The sequence below is a fragment of the Crocuta crocuta genome, unplaced genomic scaffold (genome assembly GCF_008692635.1).
Source record: "Crocuta crocuta isolate KB4526 unplaced genomic scaffold, BGI_CrCroc_1.0 scaffold749, whole genome shotgun sequence".
Classification (NCBI taxonomy): domain Eukaryota; kingdom Metazoa; phylum Chordata; class Mammalia; order Carnivora; family Hyaenidae; genus Crocuta; species Crocuta crocuta.
In genome coordinates, this window is record NW_027528214.1 from 369,358 (window position 1) to 395,617 (window position 26,260).

Here is a 26,260-nt window from a genome sequence, read left to right on the forward strand (position 1 = left end):
CTATCCCACTAAATACCAGCTCTGGTTACATTTGAGGTATAAAATCTCCCCAGTTTTCTACTATTAAATCCCATGTATCATTAAGATAAAACAAGTTCAGTTTGAACCAAAAGTCTCTGGCTAGTTTTGTATCTTACAGGGAAAATCTGAAATTTGAGTAAAGCAATCATTTCAGTAAAGACTTTGAAAATGAGTACTTTTCCTTTTATGGCAAGTTGTTCCAGTCACTTCTCTGTTTTCTGGCAAGTCTAAACGACAACCTAACCACTTTTGTACTTTGTTCAAATCTTGGATAAGAAAAGTTATTCAAGGACACAGTTCTAGCGCTTGAAGTTCCATTGCTTTCGCCAGAATGAATTACAACCCCTGCAAAAAGCAGAAAGAAAGTTACAATCCCTGATGTTTTAACTTCCTTCCACGCCACCCTGGCCACCACAGAAGCCTCTGGAGGCTGGCCAGCTGTGTCAGCAAAGCCACACGAGTGCCCGTGCGCTGACTCTGCCCCAGGATTCGGCCAGGGCTCCCATCCCAGACCCTCGGCCCTTGTGTCCTGTTTGGCTACGCTGGATCCTGTGCTGACACAGACTTGAAAATGTGTCCGCTGTGCCAGCAGCGGCTTCCTGGAGCCTCACACAGTGCTTGTGACCTGGCTGCAGAAACTGTCAAAGGAAGCCTTGCACTTCAGTAACAATTTTAAGAGAGAAAATCGCCCAGGAGTTTTAACATGGTCCACACCCTTGGAGACACTGAGTGGAGCTAGGCTGACTGGGTTTGAATTCGTCATCTGATCTTCCATGTGTTATGTGCCCCTCCACGCCTTACTCTCCTTAGCTGTAAATTGAGGATCAGAGGACCTAACTCTTAGGCCTATTATGAAGACCAAAGGAATTAAAATTTGGAAAGCACTTGGAACAATGCCTGGCACATGGGAAGAATTACATAAGTGTGAGTTAAATACATTTTTTTTTGTTTGTTTCAGTTTCATCCAATAGAGGATGCATCCAAGTCCTAACTTCTCACATAGAAATGGGCTTTTAAATTCAAGTATGGCTTCTCTCAAGATTTTACTCTTGTTTCTATTTTCCAAGATAAAATTCATTGCACATAAGTAAGATTCAATTTAGCTCCTTTCAGCGGAGTCCTTTGGTGCCATCAGTGACAAGGCACTGGGCATTGCAGCACATGCCACAGCTGGTGCTGCAGCACCTGCCATCAGGGACATTATAATCTGACAGAGGGAATAAGAAACTGTGTGATCTTAAGCAAGTCACTTAACCTTTCCTTCTGAGTTTGGCTGTACATGCCCCTGATGATAACTAGCATCAGAGGTATCTCACTTTTTAAAAATCAAACGATTTAAAATAAAAGCCTGACAGCAAACAAGGGAAAGAGAAATGCAAAGTGTGGGGAGGGCCCAAGGAGCAAGGATTATCTGCTAATATTCTCTAGGGTTATTGGTAATATTATGTGTGCTGTCTCACCTTGAATAGTTCTTCCTTCTCTGCTAACTCAAATCATTTAAGGCATTCAGATCAGGGTCAGGGAGAGTATTTTTTAAGTATAAATCAGCACAATTTAAATTGTGAGATATTTTCAGATTTTAATGGCTGAGTTTTAAAATATGGACGTTATCAAGTAGAAGTCCCTTTTTAGCAGTCTAGGGGAATGTTTTGCACTTGGCCTAAGTCATACAGGTCCCTATCTGAAGGACTCTAAGTTGCTCTGACTCTGGCTCCCATCAACTTCAGCAAGAGCGCTGGTGCACTAGAAACTCTCTGTCTGAAGGGTCCCCATGAAGGTCTCGCATGTGCTCAACCAGCAGCCTACACACTACTATCCAAACTGCTTTCCCAGCTACTGCTGTTAATCTGCTCAGCTTCTCTTCTTAGAACTTCTGCTGTGCTTTATCTGGTTATAGCAATCTCTCCCTTAGGTGGGATCAGTGTCTTCAAGGCACAGTGTCACTATGATGCTAATGAGAGTTCCACCAAATGCTCAAGCTGCCTTGTGTTGCTTCCACATGGAGGGTCCTCCTCCCTGGAGCTCTCTCAAACCCCACAGTCCTGAACAGGTGCACTCCTTGCTCTGGGAGGTGTCCTACTGCATGGTCATTATTGTGCAATGGGAGGAAACTGGCTCTGCTATTCATGTTTTTTTTTTTTTTAATGTTTTATTTATTTCTGAGACAGAGAGAGAAAGACACAATGTGAGCAGGAGAGGGTCAAAGAGAGAGGAAGACACAGAATCTGAAGCAGGCTCCAGGCTCTGAGCTGGCTGTCAGCACAGAGCCTGATGCGGGGCTCGAACCCATGAACTGTGAGATCATGACCTGAGCCGAAATCGGACGCTTAACCAACTGAGCCACCCAGGTGCCCAATTCATGTTAAAAACTATTGGAATGGTCCCCAAAATTGGTGTGTTGTGGATCCAAAAATGTTACAAGTTTTGGTAAGAAAGTTATTTCAGAGTGTTAGTTACATAATGCTCCTCTTCCCAATGACCCAAATGTGCTATCAGTGGTTAGGTGACAATCATGACCCTGTGTGAGCTGCACTACTCCCAAAGTTTTTTGCCTTTGGATGCGATCTCCCAGGAGAGGTCCTTCCCTCTGCACAGACTTCTGTGAGGACATTCACCAGTTCCCCCATGCCCAGAGGTTTCTTCCACTTGGCAATGAACACAGGTCCTTTCCCCGACATCTCCTCAATTCTCAACAAAATAGGCTTCAAATAAAATTGCTCAAGCTTTGAGGAAGAAAATACTTAATATAAACCAATCTTCAGGCAAACAGTGGCTGACAAAATTAGGAGAAAAGAAAACTGTAAAGGAAGTGTGGCAGCTTGTTTGTTATTCTTCCAAAATCCAATCTTCCCTTTTTACGAATTGTGAAAGCTCAGCTGGGCATGAAGTTGCCCAGCCAAGATGATTTTGCCCAGGGTCCACTGCACCCAAAAGTCACTATGTGGTTGAGTTCTCATGCACAGGACATGAGTGAAAGTCATATGTCTAATACATGTGCCATTTGCTTAAAGTGAAATCTATACTGCTCCCCTACCCTTCCAACTGAAAGTAACCATGTTTCAGTCATGCAGAAGGGGACAGCACCCAAGAAAACATGAAGCAAAGGTATGGAAAGGAGAGATGGAAGGAAGGATGGAAGGAGAAAAAGAGGGAATGAGGGAAGGAGAGGGATGAAGGAAGAGAGGAAGGAAAGAGAGTTGCTTTCTTAAGCACAAGAGTTTGTGGACTAGGAAGAATATCTACTACAATTTCTTGTAAAAAGAAAATGTTAACAATACTGTATTATACACTTGAAAGATGCTAAGAGAATAGATCTTAAATGTTCTCACCACATACACACATAATTACATGAGGTGATGGAGCTGTTAACTAACCTTATTGTGGTAATCATCTCACAATACATGCATGTATCAAATCATCACGTTGTACATGGTAAACTTACACAATATGTCAATTAAGTCTCAAAAAAACTAGGAGAAGAAAGAGACAACAGTAGAGTCACTACAAGGAAGACCAACATAAGCATAAGAATGTCTCTTGAGATAAGAGACATTGAATTGTAGGGAAATTGAATAGGTATGCAATTGGCTCTCAGACTTCAGTGTGTGAATCAACTGGGGACTCTGTTAATATAGATTCAGAGCTAGATCCCCTCAGATTCTGATTTCAATCAACCTTTGGTAGATGTCCTCAGACTACATTTTTAAAGCTCTGCCCTAAGAAGCCACAGTTGCACCATCAAACACCCAAATATGTTTGCAGTGCCTAGAAAAATCCACAGCAAAGTGGAATCAAAGACCTGTAGAGATCTTGAGGACAGTAGAAATCTATAAAAAGCCTCAGGAAATAATAGACTCATTTATTATCTTCCAGCCAACTTTACAAGTAGGATGCTCTTCTAAGAAAATAGCATTTTCTGTATTTTCTTTAAAAAAATATTTTCTACAGGGTATGAATTATTATTTCAATATTTCTATTATTTGCTTGTTTACAAGTTCTTCTTATGATTAATACTACAAAGAAATTTAGTGGAATCATCTCTCCAAATTATTTTACATTCCTAGATATGGAAGCCTAAACCAATGAAGTTCCCTACATTTCTTTTTGCCTTAATTTTTATATTGTTCATGGAAAATTGCTTGATCTTAGTCCATACTAGAATCCGAGACTTGGAAAATCATGAATTTCCTATGTGATAACTTATTTTCATATGAGTTGTTTATAACTTGTAAATAAGATAGGTTGCCAATCCAGTATTTGCCTCAACTTCTAAAATTTAAGCAAAAGCAGATTTAAACCATTGCCTATCCAAGGCAGAGTCAGACATGATACCTAACCCAGAGATTCTTGAAGTGTGAAACAACCCAGACCAGTAGCTGAAGCAACATCACCTGGGAATTTGTTGAAAATGCAAATTAAGCCCCTGCCCAGAATTACTGGGGGCCTGTTAGGTATTTCTACTCTTTACTGGAGTTGGAGAGTCACCACCCTACACTTTTCTCTCCTGTGTTTTCTGAACAGTAAATGCAGCCCATCACTGTACATCCCTTACTATTTCTGCTACCAGTCCCTCTGTCCCTATCCTAGTCTAGTCCCTTACCATGTGTCATCCATACTACGGAAGCCTCTGTGTGGTCTCCCTGTCTTTAATCTTGCTCCTTCAGTGTCCACCCTCCAAGGAGACTCCAGTGCTAAATGCTAAATGCTAATGCGCATGAATGTTACTAATTAAAATCCTTCAAATGCCAACAGGATAAAATCTGAATTTCCTAACTTGTCAAAAAAGCCCATTATTATCTGGCCCTCCTTCCAGGCTTTATGCATTGATAAGCAACACTCCTTCACCCTTTCTTATGTGGCTTACCTTTGTATATGCTCTTACCTCTGCATGGAATGAAATACTTAAGGCAGAAAGTTTGACATGTAAAATTGTTCTTGTCTATTCACGGAAGCAGCATTTCTTCTCCTTAATCTTCCCCACTCCAACAACTGCTGTCACCTCATGCACACCCTGCAGCAAAAACAAAATCCTATTTATCTGTATAAGTCAGTCAAGTCTTACTTACTCTGGGCAGCCTCCCATGATTGCTCCTGGCAGATTCAGCTGCTCTGTCTTTCATGCTCTAAGGCACTCCAAAAGATCTCTGAAGCCATTTTTGGTCTTTTGCAATTTATAATATGATGTTCTTTCTGTTGAGGACAGGGACTGTGTTTTGTTCCATTCGTAGGCATGTAGCACAGTATACATCAACCAAAGAAACCAAATGAAGTTGTTACCTGGTAAAACCAATGAATGAATGAAGGAGTATATAAATAAAAAATAAGGGGAGGAAAGGAAAATAGCTTGGGCTCTGAAGTAATTTAGAGCCTGGACTTCTATATTCTGCTATATCACTTTCCAGGTTGCAAACCAGTGGCCAGCAATCCAAAACTCTCCAAGGACATGTCTTATTTCATCAGCACAGTGTTTCAATTTTTTCATATGCATTTGACGGGGCATGCACTCTCTTTTGAGCATCTAGTCCCCTCCATCTGTTTTTGTCTTCCTTCTACCAGACTCACACATTTATGTTACCATCTTGGCTCATGAAGGCATGTGAGTCAGCCACCAGACTTATCCTCTTTTCTGGACCTGATCTTTAGCTTCTGTTTCTCAGCCACAGCTCTTGCATTCCAACCAAGCTCCTCCCCAGGTCTTTCCTTCTGCCTCTGACTAGCATGGTTAGATATGCAAGAACACATGCCAGGACTCTCAGCCTTGCTCTTAGGTGCTCACAGTGAGCCTTTCTGAGTTTGAAACCTGATATTTCTCTAGGTTGGTGCCTTCTAGTGGTCCCAGCTTAGGGTTCTTCTAACCCTGAATGCATGTGTGGTGAACTTTAGGGTATGAACACCAGCTCTGATACATTCAAATTGTGTGCCCTTGGAACTCTCAATTTCTAAGCTTCAGTTTCCTCATCTGTAAGTGAAAAATCATATCCTCCTTGTAGATTTTTTGGGAGGATTAAGTGAGAAATTATAAGTTAAATCATATTATATAGTTTTTCAAACTAGTAGAGTCTTATTAAATTCTGTCTTCAAGTTCGTTAATGCAATGCATCTCCAATCACATAACCAAAGAGCTTCTACTATGTGTTGGTCTGTTTAAATCATATTGTATAGTTTTTCAAACTAGTAGAGTCTTATTAAATTCTATCTTCTTCAAGTTTGTTAATGCAATGCATCTCCGATCACATAACCAAAGAGCTTCTACTATGTGTTGGTCTGCTTAAATGCAGATTTCCATGAATCCTTACAAAACAACAACCTCAACTGTGAGTTGGTACTATTATTCCCATTTTACATAAAAGGAAATTGAAGCTCAGAGAAGTTAAAATATTTGCCCATCAAAATAAATGTTGTAAGTCAGTAATGCTATAGGTGCTAAAATATTTTTTGAAATCATCTTACAAGGAATTAGAAAGCTAATAACCCCAGGGTTGGTTCAATGAATTCAGCCCAGTAGGGGCACTAGGTCAGGGTCCCAGCCATCTTCTTGTTGCCCCCCTTCTTGGCCAGAAGATAACTATGACCATTTTATCCGCTTATAGATCCAGTTTAGGAATAAATAAAGGCAGTGACAAAAAGAAAATGACTTTCTCCTCATCTTGTTCTCTCCTGTTTTAGGAAAATATTTTCTAGAAATGTCCTAGGAGGTTTTTCTTATAGCTGAATAGACCTAAGGGGAGGTCACACCGCCTAGTTGGAAGGGAGGCGGGGGAAACTAGAATCTTGCTTTCTCAGCCTCTCTGTGGGAAGTTGGGAAAAGCAGAGGAGGCAGGGAATCAGGTTTGGATAGGCTGAACCAGTGTCTCCCACAGGGATATGGAGACAACCAGGATTCCAGGACAAGCCTGTTTGACCTTAAAGGTTGCATCCCTTTCACTGCTCTTTTGTTACACAAATGTAAATTGTTTTATATAAATTTAACATATTAGTACAAAATCCAAACTAAGGAAGGGTTCTCTTACCATTCTGAACCATTTCAAAGAAAGCCTGATTTCTCTCTCTAGTGACCCATGATAAAAATGTAATATTATAGGGGCGCCTGGGTGGCTTAGTCGGTTAAGCGTCCGACTTTCGCTTAGGTCATGATCTCGCGGTTCGTGGGTTCGAGCCCCGTGTCGGGCTCTGTGCTGACTGCCAGCTCAGAGCCTGGAGCCTGTTTCAGTCTGTGACTCCCTCTCTCTCTGACCCTCCCCTGCTCACGCTGTCTCTCTCTCTCTCCTAGAAATAAATAAAAACATTTAAAAAAATGTTCTTTAAAAAAATGTAATATAAATAAATCACCATAACTTTATGGAATGGGGATAGAACTCTCTTGAAATTTGTTTTCCCTTTGATATCAAAAATGCAAGCGATGTTATAAAGCAGAGTCATCAAATTGGCAACAGACTTCAGATGTATTTAAATTGGAGGAGGATGGATTGCACGTTTTTCAAAGATCCATTTTATAGTTTTAATCATAAATTCATGTAACCTAGGTAACATGTTTCCACTACATGTTTCAACCAAATGTGTCTTCAAATTTTTCAAATTTCAAGCCAGAATAATATTCCAAAGGATTTTTGTGTTTATTTGAGGACCAGGGTTGCATTTCAAATTATTTTAGCAATCTACTAATATTCATCAAGATGTGAATATATAGAAGACTAGAATATTTCAATCAAGGTTTTTAAGGATATATATTTACTTAACTCAGTTGCACTGTTAAAACGCAATTCAGATCCAAGTTATATTTCAAAATTAGAATTGCCATTCAGTCTTAAAAGAAATAATTGCATTTGCTTTATTAAAAGCAAAAAAGAAGTAAAGGTCTGCCTATTTAAAAATTAGCAAGAGGTTAGTCAATTTAGGGGATACAAGAACAATTCCCTCTTTTAGTCTGAACAATCATCATAGTTAACTATACTAGTTGTCAATGAAGGAGTAGGTTCTCTGGCTTAATATTTCACATTGTGATTCATGGAATCACCTTCTCTGTGTCATTGGTATAATAAGGAAGGAGTGGATTATAAATATTATGTTCAGATTTGTCATCTAAAAATAAGACATTTACAAAATAACATTAAAGCAATGTTATCTGCAGGGGTGCTAAAATCCCCCCCATTAAAAGAAATAAAACAGCCTTCAAGCATCTGATGAAAACAAGGTTTATACTGGAGATGGTTACAAAATACCAAATGAATGTTAGCTATGGTTATTGATCTCAGTGCTTCCTGGTGAGCTGTACTGGTTTAAAGCTGCATTCATTAGAAATGCATTCAGCTCTTTGCAACAGAAAACCAACTAAGAGTAGCTTCCCTATAGAAGAGTGCGTGTTTTACACAAGAGTTGAGAAAAGGTAGTCCAAGTCAGGGTGGCACCTACGTGATCTCATCAGGGGCCCAGGTCCACAAATCTTAATGTGCAGGCTTCGTCCCCATGATCACGAGGTAGCAGCTTCACTGCCAGGTAATGATGGTCATTCCAGCTGGGACAAAGAGGGAATGGGGGTGTGAGGTCTGGCCAGCAGCCCTAAAGACACCATTCTAAAATTTTATAACATAATTTCAAACCATCAATTCTAGTCCTCTCATTTTTCGGTGAAAAAAACGAAAACACAGTGAGATCAAATCGCTGGCCCTGGGCGGTGCAGCTGTTATACTTAGAACGAGAATAAGTCCTTCTAGTCCTTGGGCTGATGTCGCCTTTCTTGCACCCACCACTTTCTGGATGCTTGGTTGGCTTCCTTTGGAATGCTAGTAATGACGGCATTGGGGACCTCTCCATGCACTGAAGGGGACAGGTTAGGACAGGGTTGAGTCACTGACACATAAGAACCTTTACAGTATGGGGGCGCCTGGGTGGCTTAGTCGGTTAAGCGTCCAACTTTCGCTTAGGTCATGATCTCACAGTTCGTGGGTTCGAGTCCCGCGTCGGGCTCTGTGCTGATTGCCAGCTCGGAGCCTGGAGCCTGTTTCAGTCTGTGACCCCCTCTCTCTCTGACCCTCCCCTGCTCACGCTGTCTCTCTCTCTCCTAGAAATAAATAAAAATATTTAAAAAAAAAAAAAAGAACCTTTACAGTATGGATACCAGACTGGGGGGTGGGGGGCATTCTTCTTTTTCATCCTTCTCTGCAATTCCATCTTTTTCTATCATCTATAGAGTCAGCTTTCAGCTCCTTGGAACCAAAAGGCCAGAGCATAAGGAACTCTTGGTGAAAAGAGAGTAGTGATCACAGTTATAATGATCCTGATGGTGAGGGTGGTAGGAGGTGTGGAGGAAAGAGGATCCAATTTATTTTAATTTTTTTTAATTTTTTAATGTTTTATTTATTTCTGAGAGAGAGACAGCATGAGCAGGGGAGGGTCAGAGAGAGAGGGAGATACAGAATCTGAAATAGGCTCCAGGCTCTGAGCTAACTGCCAGCACAGAGCCCGATGCAGGGCTCGAACCCACGAACAGTGAGATCATGACCTAAGCCAAACTAGGATGCTTAACCGACTGAGCCACCCAGCCGTCCCCTAATTTATTTTAAAAGTGGATGATCTTGGTATCTATTTTCCTCAGCTTTGTGTACCACGTCAAAGGGCAGGGACAAGTGAAAGGTCTTCTATGACATCCTATGACCACAGAAACAAAACGAGAGCTAGCTCATCATTATCATTTAAAGTATATGGGTGGCCTAATACCTCAACCACTACCAAGCAGATTAGGTAGCTCTGGTTTGATTGAAATGAGGGCTGAATTCCTGCTATCAAAATAACTGGGTCATGCAGCTAGATAGGTTGACGGTCGACCGAGAGCGGAGCCATGTCGTTCGTCAGAACTGCACTTGAGGAAGCTGAGACACGTCCTGCTATGTGTAATGGCAGATGGCCTCAGCATGCCTTCATGCTTGGTCAGATGTTATTAATCTATGACCAGAGGAGCAGGTGGCAACCCGAGATCGCACAATTTCCTTCAGAAGTCACCCGAGCTACAGGAAAGTGGGGACCATCTCAACATGTTAGAATCTCCATAGCACTTATTTTTTTAATAATTGTACTTTTTAAGCAAATGGATATGAGGAACTGACATTTTATCTCCATTTTGCTGGTGTCTGTGAAGGAGTCTATAGAATATTTAAGTGAGTAATCACTCACTTAAATACTCACTGGACAAAAGTAATTCTAAAATAGAACATTAACTCCACATTTAAAGAAAAATTCATTAAACCTGAGTAGTTCATTACCATGAAATGCATTTGATTATATTTTATAGCATGAATAGGAGTTTCCCCAGTATAAAGCATTCAGCCAAATGTTTTACAGATTAAGGTGCATTAAGAATGCAAATTATTCCAAGCCAAAGACTATTTCCTTCCTGGTTCACCTCTCTGCAGCCCTGAGATACCACCCCATGACCTGAGAGATCAACACCTCTGTGAGTCTTCCTGGAGGAAGGGTCCTAATAAGCCTGGTCCATCCACATTGATATATTTCTGTAAAGCAGTTAAAATACCAGCCTCACAAATTAAAACCTTAAATTTATTACCTACAGTTATTAAAATGCCATGGTCAGATGCTGTTTGGCATCCCCCAAATAGCTTTCCTTTCATATTATTATTTGTATTAGTGAAAGCCATTTAAAAATGAAATCCCATTTCAATTTATCTTTGTATTTAGATTGTTGTTCTAACCTAGGAAAAAAAAAGAAAAAAACTAATCCCTTTACAAATGAAAATTGCCTTCTTGTGTTCTGAACTAATTTAATCTAAATTGTTAACTCTGCAGAAGGTGCATTCAGAAGAGAGAAATCTCATCCCAAGGGCTAGAGGGGTAACAGGTTTATCTTACTTATGCATCTGGTGCCCTAATTCACAAGGACTCTGAAACTCTGGACTTACCACTCAGCTCACAGCCAGCAGCAGCCCCCTTTCATTCAATAAATTCTGCAGTGGCAATGCAATAAGATAATAAGCTCAACCCTGTGGAGTGTCCAAGATAAATACAGAGCTACGACATAAACCCTTAGCAATTGGAAAGGAGCAGCTGTTCAATATCACAGGGAAACTGCCTGGGGTAGAAGTTTGGGAGGTAGGAGGAAGGAGATCTGGAAAGACAACTTCAATTCACCCAACTTGCAAAGGGAAAACACAGCATTCCAAAGCAAACAGCTCTGAATCATAAGTATGTTGTCTGGTTTTCCTATGTGCATGATGACCACGATGTGTTTATTTGTATGTCTTAGACTCCCCTCTGCAAATACAAACACATGGGTGTTAAAGTTTTATATTTGGAGCAAAATGCTTAATGTTCTCTTAGGTGAATCCACCCAAGATCTGTCCCTCCATCTTGGGTCAACAGAGAGCCCCCAAGCCGATGTTCTACGTCACTTCTTTTCCACTCTTCCTGTACAGTGGCGGGGTGCCTGGATGGCTCAGATGGTTAAGCGTCCTACTTCAGCTCAGGTCATGATCTCACGGTTTGTGGGTTCGAGCCCCACATCGAGATCTGTGCTCACAGCCAGGTCAGAGCTTGGAGCCTGTTTTGGATTCTGTGTCTCCCACTCTCTCTAACCCTCCCCTGCTCATGCTGTCTCTCTCTCTCAGAAATAAGTAAAAAACATTAAAAAAATTTTTTTTAATTAAAAAAAGAAAAGTGGCATTATATTTGGGAATTCAGAAACCATACCCTGACTGGAATTTTCAACAGCATCAACATGTCTCCTGTCTATAAGGAAGTAGTTCTTTGCCACTCTTCCTCTTAAGCTTAGCCCATGACACAATTAGAGAACCCCACTTTAACCAGATTGTGGTAAATTATATCATCATAATCTGCTTTCTAATTTCAACTGCATTGGAGGAGGACATACAGAAGTCCTTGCTAAAATTTTCCCCAAGGCTAGACCTTGAATGAAGCGTCCCAGGCAAGTTTGTTCCTGCCTAAATATTTGTTTCATAACCCTTGAGAAACTTCTCTGTCAGAGCAAAGCTGTTCGACAGGTTCATGTTTGGGAACTTTGGTAAACTCCACTCTTAGCAGCAATTACAGCACCTGCTAAAAATAATTTATAGAGACACGCAAAGCCAGAGCGTGAGGGTGAGCAGTTGCACAGTTTCTGCCTCCAGTAAGCAAGATAACCAGTTTGTCATTGTGGTTGATTAACTCAACAAAACTACTGAATACTTAACTCACTCTGAAGCAGCTTGGATATTAAATAAGAAGACATGTGATGTGTTGTAGCCACCTGGGTGGGTCCCACCCCACTCCTCTCTTTAAGGAAGTCTATGTTCACCCATGAATTCAGTGCCCTCGGGAATACACGGTATTGTCTAGAATCATGTCTTCACTCTGGCCTCTAATAAAGGTGCTTCAGCAGAAAACAAGGAGCTTAGGCAGACACCAAATGGGTCCAGTGTAGCCAGGATGGCAGATCATGTTCACCTGATGACATAAGATCAGTGAGATTATAAATACAATGTGATGTGGCTGCTGAAAGATAGGCTTATTAAAGCATCTGCCACTTGCTAGTTTTGCGATCTTGGACAGGTAAAGGTCTCTTTTACAGTTTTCCCATCTGTGACATGTGGACAATAACTTATGAAATTGTTGTCAGGAGTAAATAATACACAAAATACCCAGCACAGTGTCTGGTTCAGAAGGTGTTTTAATAAACCTCACCTTTCCATTCAAATCAGATAACCCTCTCTCCCTTAAGTAGGATGAAAAATGAACCCTCCAAAATGTATCATATCCTGATGCCTGGAACCTATAAATGTAAATTATTTGCTAAAAGTAATCTTTGAAAATGTTAAGGATTTTGAGAGGAGGAACTTTTCCTGGATCATATGTGTGGGTCTTAATTCTAATACCAACCATCCTTACAAGAAAGGCAGAAGGAGAGTACATATGTAGAAGAAAAGACAGCAATAACCACACAAGCAGAGAGGGGAGTGATGCGGCCATGAGCCAAGGAGTCCAGCAGCCACCAGAAGCACAAAGAGGCAAGGAGTGATTCTTCCCTTGGGACTTCAGAGGGAGCACAGCCTTGGAGACATCTGGGGCTGTGAAACTGATTTCAAACTGGGCCTCCACAGCTATGAGAGAATGCGTTTCTGCTGTTTTAAACCACTAAATGTGTGGCAATTTGTTATAGAAGCTACAGGAATCTAATACCTTCCTCAACTTGATCAACTTAATCATTGTGGTACATTGACCACCTTCTTTTCAAGACCCTTTGATCTCCGCAAATACAGCCATCTTGTCCATTTCATGAAACCCGGTGCACTTTGGTTGAAGCACCCAAGTGTTCGTTTTCCCTTTCACTGCAATTTTCACCTCAAAATAAAGAGAAAATCCCAGGTGCTTTGTGGTACACTACACCACAGATTGTGTTGGTTAGGAGGCATTTGCAACCCACACCACCTAATTCCAAGGAGAACTCACCCCTTGTTTTCTACCAGGCCCTCTCTCACGGATGTCTGGCTGGCTGCGGTGGAACCACCTTGTCCTGGGCAGAAGACTCATATGTTTTCTCCTAAACTAGTCTTCCATGGTCACCAAAAAAATGCATTGAGATGATTTTAAGTAATATAGCAGATGGTCATCCATGGTACATGGACAGAGAGTTACACAGCATCGTTTCAATTCTCTTTCAATCCCTTTTACATGAGGGGAAAATTGAATAGTATTTATATTGATTATGACCTCCTAATTATTGCAAAGGTTTTTATTTCTTAACCATTTATGATAATCATACAAACTTCATTTTTAAACAGATGTATCTAAGTGAACATAGTCAATCAATGTAAATGAAAGTATTAGATAAATGACACTAGGAGTAATCATAGTAAAGATAGTGTTCTAATGCTTAAAGTTTGGGGCACAGCACCCTAAAAAGATTGGAACTTCTATGAAGTCCATGAAAGATTGCATCCAACCCCAAATTTTCCCAGACCATATGCCAATTAACAAAACCTTAATCCCAGGTCCGTCTTGCTCTAAAGTGCTCTCAGGTAGTTTTAATAGATTCTGCCTGAGAATCCCAAAGTGTAGTTGAAGGCTGGCTTCTCTTTACCTAGGAAGCCTACTGGACATTCACAGCATCCTGATCAGAGTAAATTGTGTGGCTGAAGGGACTTATGTGTTTTTTTCTTTTTTTTTTTTTAAGGTTTACTTATTTATTTTGAGACAGAGAGAGAGAGAAAGAGAAAGAATCCCAAGGAGATTCCATGCTCAGTGCAGAGCTTGATGTGGGGCTCAATCTCATGATGGCAAGATCATGACCTGAGCCAAAATCAAGAGTCGACCACCTAACCCAATGAGCCACACAGGCACCCCTAAGGGACTTGTGTTCTAATGGTTATTTTAAAAGAAAAATGCAGTACAGAAATCTTAAATAATTCAGGAGTCTTATAATTATAGTAATTTTTACACAGAAAACAAAACAAAAACCACTTAGATAATTTTGGTTGAGTCATACTTCACTCTGGTTAGTGAAAATGATAATAATATGTTTAGGCACCTGGGTGGTTCAGTCAGTTAAGCATCTGATTTCAGCTCAGGTCATGATCTCATGGATCGTGGGTTCAAGCCCTTTGTCAGGCTCTGTGCTGACATCTCAGAGCCTGGAGCCTGCTTCAGATTCTGTGCCTCCTTCTCTCTCTGCCCCTCCACCACTCATGCTTGCTCTCTCTCTCTCTGTCTCTCTCTCAAATATAAATAAACATTAAAATAATAATAATAATAAATCTAGAACTTATTTGTCCCCCTATGGATGGTAACAAAACTATACTCCAGTACCTTCAATGCACAGAAAAAGAAAATTACTTCCAGTCTTTGGGATATTTACAATATACTCATGTGTAGGAAAATCTTGCTCCCTTAACTTATCTATAAGTATTTTGCTACCCTCCTGAGTCATACCCACACAGTGGCAAAAAAAATAACTAGGACTAATTAGTCCAATAGAGTGTTTCCAGGCCAAACCCATCACTGAAACATCAACTTAGGCCACACAATTGTGTTTTGATAAAAGCTGTTCTTTATTCTTATTCCTTCCCTTCTCAAGTTGGTGGTGGGTATGTGACAGAGATTGACATGTGTTGCAGCAGTGGGTGAAGGGCATGTATGTATTTATGTTTCTTGTGTAACTCTCCTCATCGCTGAGCCTTCTAACAACTGTTACTGTTACTGAATAGCAAAGATTAGTCCTTCACTTATCTACCTCTCCATTCAATTAGGATTCCACAGGCTTCTTTAGTTTACTCTTCACAATGTATGGGCATCCTAAGGTCTGGCCCAAGCAGTTTCACTGTAGGCCTTGGTTAGAGGACCACTTCACTCTTAACACTGATCATCCTCCAGACTCAGGAACCAGATTGTCTATTTTCAGATCACTGCTTCCTTTCTGAGACCTTTTGCAAGCTATTTAATATCCTTGTGTCTGGGTTTCCACATCTATAAAATAGGGAGAGGATGATATTAATAGCATCTACCTCTCAAAATTGCTATGAAGATAAATTAATAAAGATAAAATATTTTGAGCAGAACATGACACGTGTAAATTATATAAGTATTTATTATAAGTGTTATCATTATTGTGATAGAAAGGTATTAGCCAGAGAATCAGCTTACTTCTATATCTCCCACAGGAGCATGTGAAAACCTATAGATTCTATTTAGACCACACACCAGCCAAAGGAAAACCCAGATCTTCACTAGGCTAGGCCATGGAGCATTCTCAATTATGACCAGCTCATAACTGAGAGAGCTAGATGTGAGGCAGTTCTTCTCTAGGATCCCAAAATGAATCAAGGAAACTCTGCCAACATCATTCCCCTTTCCTTGTCTGATCACCATGGCCAGGCCAAAACCAGAGAAAAGACCTGGGGCTCAGTCTCACCTTATCTCTCTCACCTCTCACCCTTTTCCTCCCCTACAATCCTCAAACTGCTATCAGGAATTTATCTTACATTTCCTACCAGTCTTCCTTCCTATACATCAGATCTTCCTCTTCCAGGCTCCAGATTTGTTGGGTATGGGACAATGGTGAAAGAGTGAAGGAGAACTTACTAACAATAAGAGCTAAATCAAGAAGCTTTCTAAAATATTATACATAGTGCACTACTTTATAACCTAAAATATTGCAAGAACCATCTTCAAATGCTCAGTGATAGAAGGAAAAAGTAACTCTATTAGGCTGGAAACTGCAATTCAGAGAAGGAGTAGGAATCCAGTATACGTCAGCTCATGGAAGTCATTTCCTGAAGAGATATCTCCAGGCCTTCTACCAGTGACTCTTAGGAAGAAGGAAACATTTTAACTAGAAATAAAGTGCTGATTCTAGGTAATTATAAACTAAGATTTTCTGGAAAATTTGGCTGTAAGACGGATCTTTCAAAACTATAATAAACAAAACAAGAAACACAGCACCTTATTAATGAGATACAATCTGGAGTCAGGGTCCTTTACAGACATTTTCTACAGGAAATGCCAAACTCTCCAGTTCGTGATCAATATGCATATTTTTTTACATTATGCCAAAACAAAATCTAGCCTAAAAAAAGGAGTATCACTCAGCTCCTGGTAGGGTCCTCCTGTGATTTAACAAGGTAGAGCACACATACACGTCCAAGACTTTCTTGTTTAACACCGTGCAATGCTATGAAGAACCATGCTGTTCTGAGGCAAAAAAAAAAAAAAAAAAATGCTTTGGGACTTCTCTAAGCTACTCCAACTAAAACATAAAAACAGAGACTATTCCATACAATAGATGAATCTATAAATACGGACATCTCCAAGCTTACTAGCTACAAGTCACCATGAAAATCACCCACCAACAAGCTGTAGTGTCTCCTAATAAGCAGACATTACTGCTAATAATTTCAGGTACAAACTACACCATCTCTTCGACTAACAATGTGGCCACAACTATATTGTACATTTGATTTTCAGAGGCTCTATGTGTGTGCCCATGCACATGATGAAAAAGTTAAACAGGCTCAAAGTCAGAAAGAAAACTTTGGTAACTCTAATTGTGTTGCCCATTTCTGTCTGCAAGGTCATTCATTAACTGCAAATTTATGAAAGTGGCAGGCCCAACTCATTAAAGCTATTGGTGTTTTTAAAATGGAAATGGTTCATAACAGTTTAACAGAAGAAAAAAGCCCTGGGGTCATGCAGAAGTTTCTTCATTAAAAGAAAATTAACCCTGAATTTGTAGCACCATGATTTAATAAGCAATGGTAATGCTTGCCCCAAATTTACTAGATCAAAAAAGTACCATATGGCTTGATTATATGCAGTAATTAGGATAGAATTAAGAAGTAATGGAATCATAGACTTTTAGGCCTGAAAGAGTAGTAATAGATCATTTCATCCAATATCTTTTGTTTCTGCCTCCCAACCCCCACCTCCCCTTCCTCTCCCCCCAGTACACACACATTTTATAGACAAAATAACCGAGTCCCAGGAAAATAAATTCTCTAGGTTACGTATTTAAATATTAGAACTAAAAACCAATATTCTCATTTCAAAGCACAAAAAAGGACAAAAGAAATTCTAGTGTAAAAAACAATCTAGAACAAAAATTTGCACTATATAAGATAAAGAGGCTAATAAACCTTACTATGTAAAGAACTTTCTACCAATCAGTAAAATGTTTAACAGCCCAAAGGAAGAATAGAAAGGACATTCATAGAAAATTGAGAAAAGTATTCATAGGAATTCTTGATAAATGTTCAATCTTAACAGAAAGCAAAGAAATGAAAATTGAAACAAGAACATTTCATTTTCACCTATCCACTGATAAAGATTTTTAAGTAGGCTAATACTCAGTATTTCTGAGTGTTACTGAGAGGGGTCCTTTTACATTCTGCTGGTATTGATGAAATTTGGTACAAACTTCCTGAATAGCAATTCAGTAACATGGCAAAAGCCTTTAAAATGTTTATATCCTTTGACCTACTAATTCAATTTCTAACCATTTATCCTAAGGAATAGTTGGAGATGTACACCAATAATTATGTAAAATGCAGTGTTATAGGATTGAAGAGTTGAAATCATTAAAACGTCCAAAAATAGGGATTCCATTAATATAGTTTTTACATTTATTCCATCAACTACCATCCAGTAATCATGTCATGTGACAAAGTAAATTTCATACTACAAAGTAGTTAATAAAAATATCAGGTTATAGAAGAAAGGTACAGTGTGATTTAATAAATTATTCTATCAATAAAAATAAAACGTGGAAAATAGATAACAAAATGTAAGTCAGTAGCATTGTAAGTATTTTTCTTCTTTATTATCCATAATTTTTCAAAATTTTATCAATAAACATGCATTACCTAAAGACAGATTCCAAACAATTTAAATTCCAACAAAGCATCTAAAATCTGAGTTATTTATCAAGGTGGAGGTAGAATGTTAAAATCTCCAGGGACTCTTCCAAGGATATTCTATAGATGAAAACTGAGCCTTCAGAAAACCATACTCTCTCTGTTGATTCTGCTTCACTGAGAATAAGACTAATGATCTCATGCGCGCGCGCACACACACACACACACACACACACACACACACAAAAGTATTTTCATTCTGCATTTATTTTATTTTTTTTTAATTTTTATGTTTTATTTATTTCTAGGAGAGAGAGAGAGAGAGAGAGACAGCGTGAGCAGGGGAGGGTCAGAGAGAGAGGGAGTCACAGACTGAAGCAGGCTCCAGGCTCTGAGCTGGCAGTCAGCACAGAGCCCGACGCAGGGCTCGAACCCACGAACCGCGAGATCATGACCTAAGCGAAAGTCGGACGCTTAACCGACTAAGCCACCCAGGCGCGCCTCATTCTGCATTTAACCTTTTGGAGGTGTAGGGGGCGGCAAGAAGGACCTGGTGTCCCTTTAAATTTTAAGCATCACTTTGTAACTTCCATCACTGAAATAAGGTCACTGGTTTAAATGCCTTTAGCAACTGATTAATTAGTAATCAGGACAGAGTAGATAGTTTTTCTGCTTCAGAGCCAGTAATTACCATTCCTGACACAGAATTCAACTTTTGGTAGGCAGCAGGCACACTGCTGTCACCATTATACTCTGCTCCACACTCCAAATTTATTTTAAGTTTCTGTTTGGAGAAAAAGAAAGAAAAAATCTTTGTGAAGATTTTACCCAAAGCAGCCTCTTTTTGGAGTCATTTTTTCCTTCTCATTGGATCGCTATATTACATAGGTGATATAATTGATTATTTCCTGGAAGCAAAGAAATTGTAGAACACTAATTTGTAGCTCAGGGAGATAGTAAACATTTTTGAAACTCGTGTCATGATTATTAAAACAAAAACAAGAGAGGAGATATTGAAAAGACTATTCTAAGATTCCCCAAAGTAGCATGGAAGAATTAGAAAACTGGCTTTTCCCTCTTAAGTTTTGAATGTCGTGCCTACAATCAAACATGTGTACCAAACTGTGCAAAGCCATGGTTTATCTAAGGCCTCTTAACTAAGGAACCTTTGGGGAAAACTCTTGCAATGAATGGATAATATCAAAAAGATAAGAAAAAACAAGTCCTGGAGAGGACGTGAAGAAAAGAGAAACTTTGCGCACTGTTTGGGGAATGAAAGTTGGTATAGCAACTGTGAAAAGAATATGAAGTTTCCTCAAAAAATTAAAAATAGAAACAACATACAATCCAATAATTCCACTACAGGGTATTTACTGAAAGAAAATGAAATACTAATTTGAAAAGATATATGCACCCCTATATTCATTGCAGTAGCATTTACAATAGCCAAGTAAGGAAACAACCTAAGCATATATCAATAAATGAATGAATAAAGGAGATCTGAAAGACACACACACACACACACACACACACACACACACACACAATGGGGGCTACTCAGACATAAAAATAATAATAATATCTTGCCATTCGTGGCAACACAGATGGATCTAGAGGGTATTATGCTAAGTGAAATAAGTCAGACAGAGAGAGAGAGACAAATACCATATGATTTCTTCTGTATGTGGAATCTAAGAACAAAACAAAACAATGAAGAAACAAACCAAAAAATAGAGAAGATTCATAAATACAGAGAACAAACCGGTGGAAGCCAAAAGGGAAAGAGGTAGGTGGATAAGCAGAATAGGTAAAGGGGTTAAGAGGTACAAACTTTCAGTTATAAAAGAAATAAGTCACAGAGATGAAAAGTACAGGATAGGAAGTATATTCAATAATATTGTAATAACTTTGTGTGGTGACAGATGGTGACACACTTATCATGGTGAACATTGAGTAATGTATAGAACTTTCAAATTACTATGCTGTATATCTAAAACTAATATAATATTGTATGACAACTCTACTTCAAAAATAAATAAGTAAACAAACAAATAAATACACCTGTAATAAGTCAATTGCCATTCACATTTGGACTGCAGGTAACCAAACTACCAACCATACATCCATTTTTCTACTATCAATGTTAAGTGCTGAATAAAACAAATGAAAAAAAAAAATCAAGATGACCACAACAAAAAATCTTAAAATCCCTGTCCATGAAAGGGTGGTCACAGCTGATATAGCCATACGGTCACAAACAAGAAAACACACAAATGCGTTTTACCACATGGCCTGGGTGGTCCTTGATCTGTCGTAAACCTCTGGAGTTCTATTCTGATTATGAAGCCATTCCTTTTGTGCTCCACTGGCATTTGCTGCCTTCAAATTGGAATCTTAGGTTATGGGGAGGCAGGCTTAGGCACTTTTTAAAGTAATATAAGTAATTTAGGATTCAATGACCCTAAATTTCTTTGCAAGAGTCCCTGGAAATGACCATTACTCATTTTCTTCATATGTTGATGCTCTTGAGGGAGAGAAGGAAGTATGTGTGATTCAGAAGTGATTCTTTGATGCTAGAAACAGAAAAACAAGTCCCAGGTCAGAGCTGCAGGGCAGTAAGCAGTGACTACAGAAGCTAGACAAGGGGAGGAACATGCTCATGGACAGCACAGTGACTCTGTGCTTTTGTGTTGAACATTAGAGAGAGTGAGGATAAGATAAACGGGTTGTCTTGAAATCTGGCATAGTATTAATAAAGACCATCCTAGAAAATGCTAGGAAAGCTGTTTACACAGCACTGTTGGAAGACATGCTATAGTGGGATTGAAGATATCAGATATCTACTCAGGTAATCAGCATAGTCTGCCAAGTGTGTCTAGTTCTCCATCTTCCAGGAGCTTCCAGGTGTCCCTATGGGTAGAGTCATGTGACTATTTTTGGTTAATGAGTCATAAGCTTAAATGAAGTATGTCACTTCCAGGCTGGAGCATCGAATAGCCAATGGGAGATGCTCCAGCTTTTTTCTTTTTTTTTTTTAATCCTTCAGGCATGGTGCCTGGCCACATTCAAGATGGGCAGCTACTCTCTCAACCTGGGTTCCTAAAGAGCTATGATAATCTAACCTCTTGAGAATCAATAATGCACTTTATTGGATGAGGAATAAAACTTGATTATTTGAAGCCACAGATATTTGGAGTTGTTTGTTACCTCAGCATAATCCAGTATCCTAACTGGTATATATAGTTACTTTCAAATGGATATAGCCTAGATAAAGCTTTTACTGGCCATTCAGATATCAGATATAAACGAGAAAAGTCATAAAAAGGCACAAAAGCTATAAAAAGCCTAGAAGAGTTAGAAGTAAGGAATGTAAAAAGGACAGCAAAACAACCTTGAATTGATAGATTTCAGAGGGTAAAATCAGCTGGAAGAGGAAAGGAGTGAACCGAAAGCTACATGCATAAACCCAATAAATAGAAATTCCCTTATGTATCCTACGCTACTTCAAGCAAAATAAAGATAGCTCATAGAATAATTTATTTTTTAAGTTTATTTACTCATTTTGAGAGAGCGAGAGTGTGAGAGCAAGCATGGGGGTGATACAGAGACAGAGAATCTCAAGCAGGCTCTGTGCTGTCAGTGCAGAGCCCATCATGGAGCTCAAACTCATGAATCATGAGATCATGACCTGAGCTGAAATCAAGAGTTGGACACTTAACCAACTGAATCACCCAGGCACCCCTAGAATAATTTATTTTTATAACTGTTTGGAAATAATCTCCTTATTTTTGGTACATTATTCTATACATAAATGTACCATCCCATCATTCTGACACTACTGTCACTTCTTCCTTTGAACTACCAGTTGAAAGGCTATAGAATCATGGTTTTATTATATGCATAAAATAAACACACTGCCACCTAGTTAATCTTTCATCCTAAATAACTCATTTCTCAAAAAAAATGAGATTAAAAAATAAAAATTTGGAGGATATAAATTTCTATAAAACATTTCATTCGACTTTTCCATGTTAATAACAAAAATTCTTTATACATTTTGAGAGAGAGAATTTGTGCTACTTAAATCTTGTGCTTTCAGTATGAAAGTTTATCAGAATCATGACATCTATGATAGTCATAAGTGAAAAAAGAGATGCCCAGAAGCATCATGAAGCCAGTGAAAGTGTATTTCAGGATCCATTTTCTAGTATTATTCAAAACTTCTAAAATGTTTAAAATTCATTGGTCATTCAATAAATATTTAATGAGCACCTACCATGTATCAGACATTGGGCCAGGTGAGCAAGACATACTCTAATAGGTAACACAAGCATCATGGCATGATTAAAATGACAGTGGTAAGCCCCAGGCTTTAAGAACAGGGTGAGAGCTGTGGGGGCACTCAGAGAGCCATGTACCCCAGAAGGCTTACTAGTAGTGGTGTCTAAAATGAGACAAGACTGGGGCACCTGGGTGGCTCAGTCGGTTAAGTGTCCAATTTTGGCTCAGGTCATGATCTCACATTTCATGGGTTCAAGCCCCACATCAGGCTCTGTGCTGACAGCTCAGAGCCTGGAGCCTGCTTCAGATTCTGTGTCTCCCTCTCTCTGACCCTTCCCTGCTCACACTGTCTCTCTCTCAGAAATAAATTAAAAAAAATTTTTTAAAATAATAAAATAAAATGAAACAAGACTAAAGTTGCTGAGAGCAAGAACTTTCCAGGAAGAGCTAAAATGAGAGAGCTTTTAAAAAGACCTGGATCAAGAATATGGACCATTGGTCAGTAGCTTGGGGTCCTGACAAAGGCTAATGAAGACTGCTCAGAGATGAAGCCAAAGAGGTAAATTTGACAGGACTGAGATCTTGAAGCTCCTTTTAGACCACAGAAAAGGAATTGTACTTTTGATTAAAAATCAGGAAGCCCTTGAAGGATTTTAAGCAGAGCACCTGCTGTGACTGTATTTGAGCTTCAGCAAGGTCACTCTGTCTGTTGTCTAGGAAATGGATTGGACAGGGCAAGACTGGAAAAAGAGTAGATGATTGCAAAGCATTTTAAATAATCCTAGTGAGATAGTGTCTTTCAAACTAGGATAGTGGTGGTAAGGTGAAGAAAAGTGGTCAAGTTGAGAGAGAGTCAAGAAAATGTCCAGAGGTCAGAGGGAAGGAAGAATGGTCAAGGACATCCTCCTAGGGGCTCTGGGCTCACTTGCCTGGCTGCACCATTTATTATTAAATGACCTTGAGGATATTTCCCAGCCTCTTTTTCAATAGTTTCCTCATGTGACGAATGGGGATAAAAATAATACTTACCAGGGGCACCTAAGGGGCTCAGTCAGTCAGCTGAGCATCCAACTCTTGGTTTAGGCTCAGGTCATGATCTCAGACTTGGTAGAATTGAGCCCCAAGTCAGGCTCTGTACTGAAAGCATGGAGCCTGCCTGAGGTTCTCTCTGCCCTTCCCCTACTCATTCTCTCTCCCACTCTTTCTGTCAAAATAAACAAACTTTTAAAAAAATAGTACTTACCTTATAGATTATTTTGAAGTTAGCAGTTTCATTAATGCCTAATACATAATAAGCCCTCAATATATATTAGCTATTTGGTTGCAAAGGAAATTAAATGGATTAAGACTGAAAATGTCCATTAATTTAGTGACTTTTGGGAAAATAACTCTAACATTGGAGGGAGAGAACTGAAGTCATATTGTAGTGGTCTGAGGAGTGAAAGAGACAAAGCAGAGATGGAAAATGTGGATAAATCCTGGAAAAAAGAAGGATAAAAAGCAAAATCATTCCCAAAAGGAAATATGAGGCTAAAGAAGGACTTAAAAAATGCAATGGGGTGCCTAGGTGGCTCAGTCAGTTAAACATCTGACTCTTGATCTCAGCTCAGGTCATGATCTCACAGCTGACAGCATGGAGCCTGCTTGGGATTCTCTCTCTCTCTCTCTCTCTCTCTCTCTCTGACCCTCCCCTGCCTGTGTGCTCTCTCTCTCTCTCTCAAAATAAATAAATAAACATGTAAAAAAGTTTAAAAGGTGATATATGTAATGCCTCAGTGATGATAAAAAATAGACAATAGAAAGGGTGACATAGAAGCTTCCAGAGACAAAGGGATATGTGATTGCAGAAGCTCAATAAAAAGGAGAGAGACATTGAGATCCAGAGCCCAGCTAGGGGAATCAGCCACAGATGAAAGAGAAGAGCAGTTCTTTTGGCTTCCAAAAGGGTCTTTGCTATACTCTTTTTCAGACAAATTGTTTATATGTCCAATCAACAGAACATTTTTGTTCAATTTGATCATAAAAAAAGAGGACATCAAGACATATGACACAGAGGACTTAACTAAAAACTCACAAAGGTGAGCAAAGTGATCCCGGATTGCAGTTTCTTTTTGGCTTCATACTGCAAGCTCTACCCTCGTCCTCTGGATGTTTGTGATAGAATTATGGGAAGCCACTGTTCAAGGAGTCCTTGTGAGGTCAGGAAGAGGGGGCAAGGATGGATTCATGGGCAGCCAGGAGGATTCAGCAGCAATATAGTAAATTATGCCAGGCCAAGAAATAGATATATATCTTGGAATCAGACTCAAAGAGCAAAGATTTACAATATAAAGAGAATAAAGTATTTAGATATAGTTAAAGGCTAGGACAAGAATCAAGGTGGATTCTTGTACAATTATCTGTATGGAATATTTAACCTTCTAGTTTTTTCTCAGGAAAAAAAAATTTCACCTAGGCACTGTTACAAAGCCAAAGTTTAGTGGGCCTAGGCTCACAATGCCTTTCAAGGTCAACATTCTATCAGGGAAGATGGTCATTGAAACTTAAGCATGCCTGATCATTTGCAAGGCTATTAGCAATACAGCAATGCAAGAGCTACTAGTATGCAAATGATTTTCTAGACCAGAGTAGACATGTCAAACCTCATAACCTTATGCATGATTATTTCAGACTCCTTCATAAGGCAACATATTAGAAACCTACTTGAATAAGCTTGGTTTATATTTTTCAGATATTTGTCTAATGGGTCATGCTCTGAAATGTGATGGGTGTATGAAAATATCCTTTAAAATTATAATAACAGAACAAAATAATAACAGTGCTTGAATTTTAAAAGATCAAAGGGTAATTTTTTTCAAAATGATAGGTACTTCACTAAAAACGGATTTAGAAATCAAGTTAATGATATGTTTGCTGAAATATTTAGGAATGAAGTGTACTAATATCTCAACTTCTTTTAAAATGCATCAAAAATAAGATGACCTGATGAGTGGATAGAAGGATTGAAAAATGAGATATGTAATAAAAACAAAAACAGGAAATACAAAGTGTTAATGGTAGAATCCAAGTGATATATGATTGCTAACTTCACATTTGTTTAACTTTTCTGTATATCTTAAAATAATCTTAATTTTTTAAGATTTTTATTTGAGAAAGAGGGACCATGAGCACTGGAGATGGCAGAGGGAGGGAGAGAAGGGGAGAGAGAGAGAGAGAGAGAGAATATCTCAGGCAGGCTCCATGCCCAGCACAAAGATCTATCCCACGACACTGGGATCATGACCTGAGCCAAAATCTACAGTTGGACACTCAACCAACTGAGCTACCCAGGCATCCCCTGCAAATTTAAAATCATCACACCAAAATTTTTAAAAAATACTTGTAAGTAATCATTTAACTCAAGTTCTTGGTTCCATCAACTACCATCCTCTCAAGAGCCTTGTTTCATAAATTTGGTCTTATACCACTTTATTGCTTTCTCTCTCTACTTGTTCTTTGTACCTTTCAGCAGTTGTAATTGTGTGTGTGTGTGTGTGTGTGTGTGTGTGTGTGTGTTGTAAAAATAGAAACATATCCCAATTAGCCTTCTAGGAGAAAGGCTTGGATACTAC